This window comes from Elephantulus edwardii, unplaced genomic scaffold (assembly GCF_000299155.1).
Source record: "Elephantulus edwardii isolate Elephantulus edwardi_28Jun2011 unplaced genomic scaffold, EleEdw1.0 scaffold00001, whole genome shotgun sequence".
Classification (NCBI taxonomy): domain Eukaryota; kingdom Metazoa; phylum Chordata; class Mammalia; order Macroscelidea; family Macroscelididae; genus Elephantulus; species Elephantulus edwardii.
The window spans coordinates 49,061,211-49,069,492 of NW_006399751.1; the positions used below are offsets into that span (position 1 = coordinate 49,061,211).

Consider the following 8,282-nt stretch of genomic DNA (forward strand, 5'->3'; position numbering starts at 1 on the left):
ATAATTAAAGAGACTACATTTGGGGGGGGGGGAAGAAAGGCACTTCACCAGCTGCTCCAAGAGACAAAGATGGGCAATGTCCTCCTGTGTAATATACAACCGCCAAAAACCCGCAAGAGGATCAACTATGATCAATTCCAACTCTACAACAATGAGGGGGTTTTTTTCTTATCTAAGATGCCAAAAGCACAAGCAATAGTAAAAAATAAATAAACTGTATGAAAATTAAAAGCTCCTGAGCTTGAAAGACAACTCTCAAGAAAATGAAGGATTGGGAGGAGAGAAAAGTACAACAATGAATAAATGGAAATTCAGAGTCTCTGTAAATTTTCATTGAAATTAATAATAAATTTTTTAAAAGGCTCAATGTTACACTATTTATACAACATTTTAAACTGGTAAACAATTCTAATTATGAAAAGAAAAATATATATATAAATTGGTAGAAAATACATATGGAAAAGATACACACAAACTTCAGAAGTTATACTGCTGCTAACCCTATTCAATCCTGAGCCATTCTCATAATTTCTTACACTCTTAAACCCACTGCTGCAGTTATTACATTGACCCATTTCATTGAGGGTCTTCCTCTCTTTAGCTGACCTGCTACCTTTCAAAGTGTAATGTCCCTTTCCAAAAATTAGCCTCTCTTAGAGGCATGTCCAAAGTATGTGAGACAAAACTTGCCCATCCTTGCCTCCAAGTAGCACTCTGGCTGCACTTTTTCCAAGATATGTGTCTGTACTTTTGGCACTCCATGGGATATTCGGTGTTCATCTCCAACACTACAACTTAAAAGCATTAATTCTTCTTCTGTCATCCTTATTCACTGTACAAGTACTGATTGAAAAAGACCATGGCCTGAATTAGACACACCTTAGTCTTCAAATTTACATCACTGCTCCTCAGTAATTAGGAGAAATCCCTGACAGCAAACTTTCCCAATGTGGTACTCCTGATCTCCTGACTGTTGGTACCAAGAGTGTTGACTGTGGATCCAAGTAAGAGGAAATCATTGCCTATTTCAATCATTTCTCCATCTATCATGATGTTGCTTATTGGTCCACTGGTGAGAATTTTTGTCTTCTTGATGCTGAGACAACTGTAATCTTTATCTGTAGCAAGTGTTTCTGGTCTTCCTCACTATCAGCAAGCAAAGTTGTGTCATATGAATAATGCAGACTGTTGATGAGTCTTTCTCCCATCTTGATACCAACATTCTTCTCCACAGAATCAAGCTACACAAATTATTAGTTCAGTATACAGAATGAAATGGTATGGAGAGAGAACAACCCTGAGATACACCTTTTCTGATTTTAAACCATGCAGTGTTTCCTTGCTCTGTTCAAACAGCAGTCTAGATCTAGGTTTTGTACATTAGCACTTACATTAGGAGACAAAAAGAAAAAGATATGATGGCATGGCTACTAGCATATTTGTAATGATTCTCCTTCTTTTCTAAAAAGATATATTTAATATGTTAAAATCAGTTTCACTTTCAGGGTATACCACTCATACTCACTGCCATCAAGTCAGAATAGTCTCAGCTGAGCCTACAATGGAGTTCTAAATCTATAAAATGCATGGAAGGAGACTGTCCATCTGTACTTGAATCTCCACAGACTTATGATCTTTAGGCTTATAGCACAACTCTACCAGTGGAGTTGCACTAATGCACTACACACTAGTGTTTCAGAGCCAAATTTTATTATCTGCATGGTTAAATAGTTCTATTCTTTTTAATAGCACTAATGGTGGGAAATCTTCAGAAAAATTACAGAAACCATCCTTTTAGTTTTCAGTAATCATATTTTTCTTTTTGATAATGCAAATATAATTAACAGTGAGTAAAAGAATTGAGATTGAGTAAATGGTTTCTAAACAGGTTACAGACACCAAAACACAGCACTATTATTTAAGTATCTAAAGTACTAACACAACTATAGATTAAGAATCAGTAAAGTATTGAAACGGTATTTCTTAACTATTCAATAAACTCAAATAAATTTTTCTATGTAAGCTGAAAAAAGATATAAGTATACATATAAGTATACAATTGTATATGAGAGGGTGAAGCCAGAATGTTCCCTGGAGTCAAGGATTCTGAAGCTTCGTCTGATATACTTTGGGCATGCTGCAAGGAGAGACTGGTCCTTGGAGAGGGACATCATGTTTGGGAGAGTGGAGGGACGGCACAGGAGAGGAAGACCCTCGATGAGATGGATCGATTCTGTGAGTGCAGTGGTGGGAATGAATGTGTTTGAGACAGCGAGGTTGGCACAGGATAGAACGGCATTTAGGGCTCTTGTACATAGGGTCGCTATGAGTCGCAAACGACTCGATGGCACATAACAACAACAACACAAAAAAACTTTTTTAAAAAAGATACTCAAATGATCAGTAAATATATGAAACAGTAACTTTATTACCAGCTACAGAATGTAGTGTAAAATCACAAGTTTACTTTACTATTAATAGGAGAATGAAAAATTGTGGGACACATTTTAAAAAAAGGAGTGTTATATAATGAAATTAACTGCTACTGCATGCAACAACATGAATATACCACACAAATATAATGCTTAAAAAAGTATGACACACACATTCCTTATGATTCTGTTCATACAAATTTCAAAAGTTGGCAAAACTAGTCTATCATTTTTAGAAGCTAAAACTGTGGTTTATCCAGGTGCTGGCAATGTTAAGGATGGTCCTAATTCTTGATCAGAATGTTGATTAAATAAGTTTCTTTTTAAAAAAAATTAATCAAGTGTATTTCTTATATATATAATTTGAGGTTTAAATATTCCTCCACAGTTAATAATATTGTTTATAACTTCATCTTAAAGTCAGAGTATACTATTATATATGTACCCATTATAAGACTAAAATGCTGCATGTTGTTGCTGTTAGGAGCTGTGAAGTCGAATACAACTCACAGCCACCCTATGAATCTTGTTCTATCCTGTGCCATCCTCACACTTCCTGACACACAAGAGCTCACTGCAGCAGTCACCATGTCAATCCACCAAGCTGAGGGTTTTCCTCTCCTTCATCAACCCTCCACTCTTCCCAACATCACGTCCTTCTTTAAGGAATAGCCCCTTCTAGCAACATGCCCAAAGTATGTGAGGTGAGGCCGCATCATTCCTGCTTTCAAAGAGCACTCTGGCTGCACCCCCACTTCTAGTCTATTTTTAATATTGCCTAAATATTAAACACTTGTTGTCTATAAAAAATTAATGGACAAAATTAAATGTTAAAGCATAAGTAGAATTAATGTGCTTTTAAAACAATGCATAAAACATATATTACAAAACCAAATCTAGCCAAATCCACTTAGCAGATTCCAAGTCAGGGTGACCCTCCACTGAGTTTCTGAGGCTGAATAATTTAATATAAGCAAACTCTCTCATCTTTTTCAATGGAGTATTAGTAAATTCAAACCTCAGTCCTTTTGGTTAGCAGACCAATATGGAATTAACTACACTGCCAGGATTCTCCTATAGTACAAATAATAGCGTTCATAAATCAGAGAATTAAAACAATCATTAACACTCACACAGCATTAACTTATGTATCAGTACTATTCTAATCATTGTGTATATATAACTTCATTAATCTTCCCAACACCGTGTGCAATAGGTACCATTATTATTATTCTTTTTAATAGTAGAGAAAGCCAAAATCTAATAAAATTTAAAAAACAGCAGAAGAAGCCATGACACAGAGAGGTTAAGTAACTTGTCCCAAGTTATCTGATAGTACAAGTGGAGGAGTTCATAATAAAGCCACCTCAAGCATCCACAAATAAGCCCTAACAGCTTTATATTAAGTGGAGGAAGGAATAATTCGTAATTTAAAACAAAAAGTTATTCAAGTAGTACTACCATAATCCACTATTGTTGGTGCTGATTATCTTTGAGTCAAGCACAACTCATAGCAACCCTATGAACAAAAGGCCTGAAGCCTTACTCATTCATAATATATGTTAGACAGAAAAATCAACTCTTTCATATTGGTTAATAGCCTTATTAAGGTTTTATGTAATACTATCATATATATATATGTGTGTGTGTGTGTGTTTATATACTCTATGGAGTAGTGGTAGAATTAAGCCTCAGACCTTTGGTATATAAGTTTATTTCAAATGTGTTCATATATTCAAATATTTTGCACATGAGTTTAATTCAAAACAATCTTCTTACAATAAACCCTATAAACTGTTCTATTTCATGTATATAGGAAAGCAACTGTGGGGTAAACACAAGATCTAAAATATGCAGTACCCAGATTAATAAAGCATTCCAAAATAAGAATTATATATTTGTTCAAAGCAGTAGGTAATATATCATTTTGACTGTTCTTTCTAAAAGCATTAGTGGAATAATGCAAATGAAAAGCCATATGACAGCAGAATTTTTTTTTAAATGACTCAAGTTGACACCTAATTATTGACCAGTTTAAACTACAATGCCTTAGTATTTATAAACTCATACATCAAACTTTCAAACATGGGGCATCAGCTATTAACCTTTAATACAAGAAATAGTAAAGACCAGAAATACTGGAAATTAGGTATAACATTTTTAGCTCTCAGTTGAATTTAAAAAAGTCACTGTATAAAAATCACTTTTGGAAATAGCCTAGACTCTAGTTTTAATGTACCACTACCATATTTCACTAAGCTTCTCGAGATTGTTATTGGATATAAAATAACATTAAATTGAATGGATGTCTTTGGGCTGGTTTTTAGAGTTTTGTTACTTTCCCTTTTTTTATGAAGTAGTACAATTAAAAGTATTTCAAAAATATGAATGATGAGGCAGGATGAGCCTAATTTTCCTCTTTTAGGACCCTCTGGCAGCAGTTGAACCCCTTTATCCAATGATAGTCCCTGAAGTACTTTCATAGAAGGTAGATTAGAAGAAGTGAACTCTGGTGACCAAGTGGAAGAGAGTTGCACTGCCAACCCAAAGACAGGCTGTTTAAGTCCACCAGCAATTAATAGACTCTGAAAACTCACTGGAGTGTCAGCTATGAGTTGGTTCCAACTCAGCAACCAGTGAGTGTGACTGAAACTAGATCTTGAAGACTTTTTCCTGTAGTAAGACCTGTGTGTCACTGTGTACCATCAAGTTGGAACCTACTCATAGTTGACCCTCCAGCAAGTTTTCAGAGGCAGTATAATTGCATGGGAGGAGATTGCTCATCTCTTTACCATACAAAAGCTGGTAGATTTGAATCATGTGCCCTTGGGTTGGTGGCGCATTTCCTTAACCAGTAGGCCACCTGAGTGATATCGCTAGTAAAATCCTAGGAGTCTGGATATTACCTAAAGGAAATAGTTTACCTTCACAAAAAAAACTGTTAAGACAAAAATTAAAAGACACTACTTTTCAGTCACCTAACAAATGTTTACTGATTGTCTATAAATTTAGGAGCCAAGAGAGATACTAAGGACACAATGGTTTTTATCTACTCAACCTTCTAAACTACAAAGGAGCCCTGGTGGCATAGTGTGTTATATTTTGGGCTGCTAATAAGGTTGGCAGCTCAAATATACCAGCTGATCTGAGAAAGATGAGCAGCTTCCTCCTGTAAAGGTTTTCTGTTGTTACTGTGTACCATCAAGTAGGAACCAATCCACGGCTGACCCTCAGTTGGGTTTTTCAGAGTCAGTTAATGACACAGGAGGAGACTGCCCATCCTTCTCCATGGAGCAGCTAGTGGGTTTGATCCAAGTGCCTTTGGGATTGCAACTTAGCCACTAGGCCAACAGAATTCATAAAGATTTACAGACTAGGAAAGATGGAGATTAGTTGCCATGACAATTGACTCGAAGAGAATAGGCTTGATTTACACCACTATTATTCAAAATGGTTTTTTTACTTCCTTCTTAAAATTAAAAAATAAAAAAGAATCTTATTTAGTTAAATATGTCGTACCTTAAAGCTAAAAGAATAGTCATTATGTGCTGAGTTTAGGGTTATTTTTTACAGTAGTGCTATAATTGTTGTTGTTGTTATGTGCCATCAAGTTGCCTGCAACTCATACCGACCCTCTGTACATTATCTCTGAACCCTGCCCTATCCTGAGCCAATCTCATCCTCTTCAGCAGACCTAATCCCATTTCTCCAGTCACTGAGTCAATTCATTTCACCCTGGGTCTTCTCTCAACCCTTCCAAACATGTTCCTCTACATATAAGAGCTAAAATAGTCACAATCAAATATGTAATTAATAAGAGATCACATAAAAGAAGTCCACGCCATATTTCACATATTAAAAACAATAAGGTTTACGTAAGAACAAACACATATTTTCAAGTCCATTTAGGTACCAAAAATATTAGATGAATGTAACAGTATATAGATAAAATTTTCAAAGAATATTTCATAATAAATGACTAAAAGATTTTAGCTTGAAGCTGAAACACTTGACATTTGTTTTCCATTTGTTATTAACTATATTATTTGAAGATGTTTTAAAAAAAAAAAAGAATTTTCAACTCCTGGTAAGAAAGTATAATGGCACTTCAGAAATAATTCAAAGATGCTATAAAAAAAAATATAGACATAACTAATTTTATCGTGCTTCAAAAATATGGTTTTTCCTATAAATTGATGGTTTAGAGTAACTTTGCATCAAATAAGTCTATGAGTGTCATTTTTCCAAGAACGTGGATGTCAGCCTTTGGTAATTCTTAAATAGTATTTTTAAATGTTTCATAATGTTGTCCCACATTTAAAGATTATTCTTACTGGAGATGAATCAGAACTTATAGCTGACCCTACCAAAGCTGACAATCACATGAGAGGAGACTATCCATCTTCCTCCCTCAGAGCCCCTGTTAAATTCAAACTATCAGAAAGGTGTGGACTCTCTATGGAGAATAGCCAAAAAGCTTGTGACTTTTTTATGAAACTGCAAAAATCTCCAAAGTATTCCTTTAATACAGAAACTCAAAAATCAAAAAGAAAGAATGAAAGAATTAGGGGAAATAGAGTATAAACAGTAGTGATAAAAGCAGATTTGGGGGGAGCGCTGGTGGCCTAGTGGCAAGGAACTGCAACTACAATCCCAGAGGCGCACGGTTCAAATCCACCAGATGCTCTGCCGGGGAAGGAGGGACAATCTCCTCCTGTACCAGTCAGATCTGATTTGACGGTACATGCACAAACACAAATAATAAAATAAAAATTTAAAAAAAAAAATGCCGATCTGGGGCTATGATTTTACCTAAGTTACATAGCTATAAATAAAAAAGACTCTCTGGACCTAAACACACCAGTAAGGGATTAAAGTGGGGAGTATTCAGAAGCAGTTAAGACTCCATATTTTGTTTGATTTCTGGTTCTGGTGAGACTCTGGGGCATTGTTTACTGGCAACTGGCTGTGAGTTGATTGATGGAGCTCCTGATTAAAACAAGCTTGGAAGCAGAAGCAGCATCCACTTCTGAAATAGCTTGCCTCCGGAAACTCTATGAACTTGGAGAAACGATGAAAGTGATACAAGTATTCAGGTCTTTCATTCATAGGGGTCGCTATGAGTCATCTAAGACAGGATGACACTTAAAAACAACAGATATAAGACAGAAGGGAAAGTGATACCTATAAACAGAAAACTTGCCAAGTTTATTACCTATCAAGATAAGTCTAAATAAAGTTTCCTAACACTAGTACTAATGACATATGGAATCAAACAGTTGTGGTTTTGGGGAGAAGACAGGCTGTCCCGTGTATTATAGGATATTTAATTGCACACACTTGGCTTTTAATGAATGTCTTTAGCAAACCCCGAGTTCCTCTCCTCTGGTCTTTACACCATCCCAATGTCCCCTGGGAAATAAAAAAAAAAAATTACCCTGCTTCAGAACTGCTAGTCTAAAAAATTAAATAAAACTTCTCAGAACTAAGTTTATAAGAATGTCCTAAAATAACTGTTAATCAATGTCACTAAATCATACATTGGGGGAGGGTCATACATGTAAACTACTAGTTAGAGTGTGTTTTGCTGTGTATATTGCTAACAAAAAATAATTACAAAAAAATTACTGATAAGAGAACCATATAAGACATAAGTCTGTTTTCCTTACAGAGTGTCTGACTCAGACCAAGCACTCTCTAAATATATGATTGTTTACACTGTTGTTTTCCCTTTAAAATAGTGTCCATTAAGTACAGATTGACTTCAAAGGTCTGAAAGTTTCAGTTCTGTGTAAGTCACATTTTTTATTAATTACAAAGTAGAAGGAAAAAAATGATATAATTACTTCT

At 35.2% G+C, this 8,282-nt stretch overlaps 1 protein-coding gene across 1 annotated transcript in view; it reads right to left on the minus strand.

The window, feature by feature from the left end:
* The window catches only part of UBR3 (ubiquitin protein ligase E3 component n-recognin 3 (putative)), a 272,765-nt gene that overhangs the window by 122,954 nt on the left and 141,529 nt on the right, over window positions 1-8,282 (minus strand). The window lies entirely within an intron of this gene.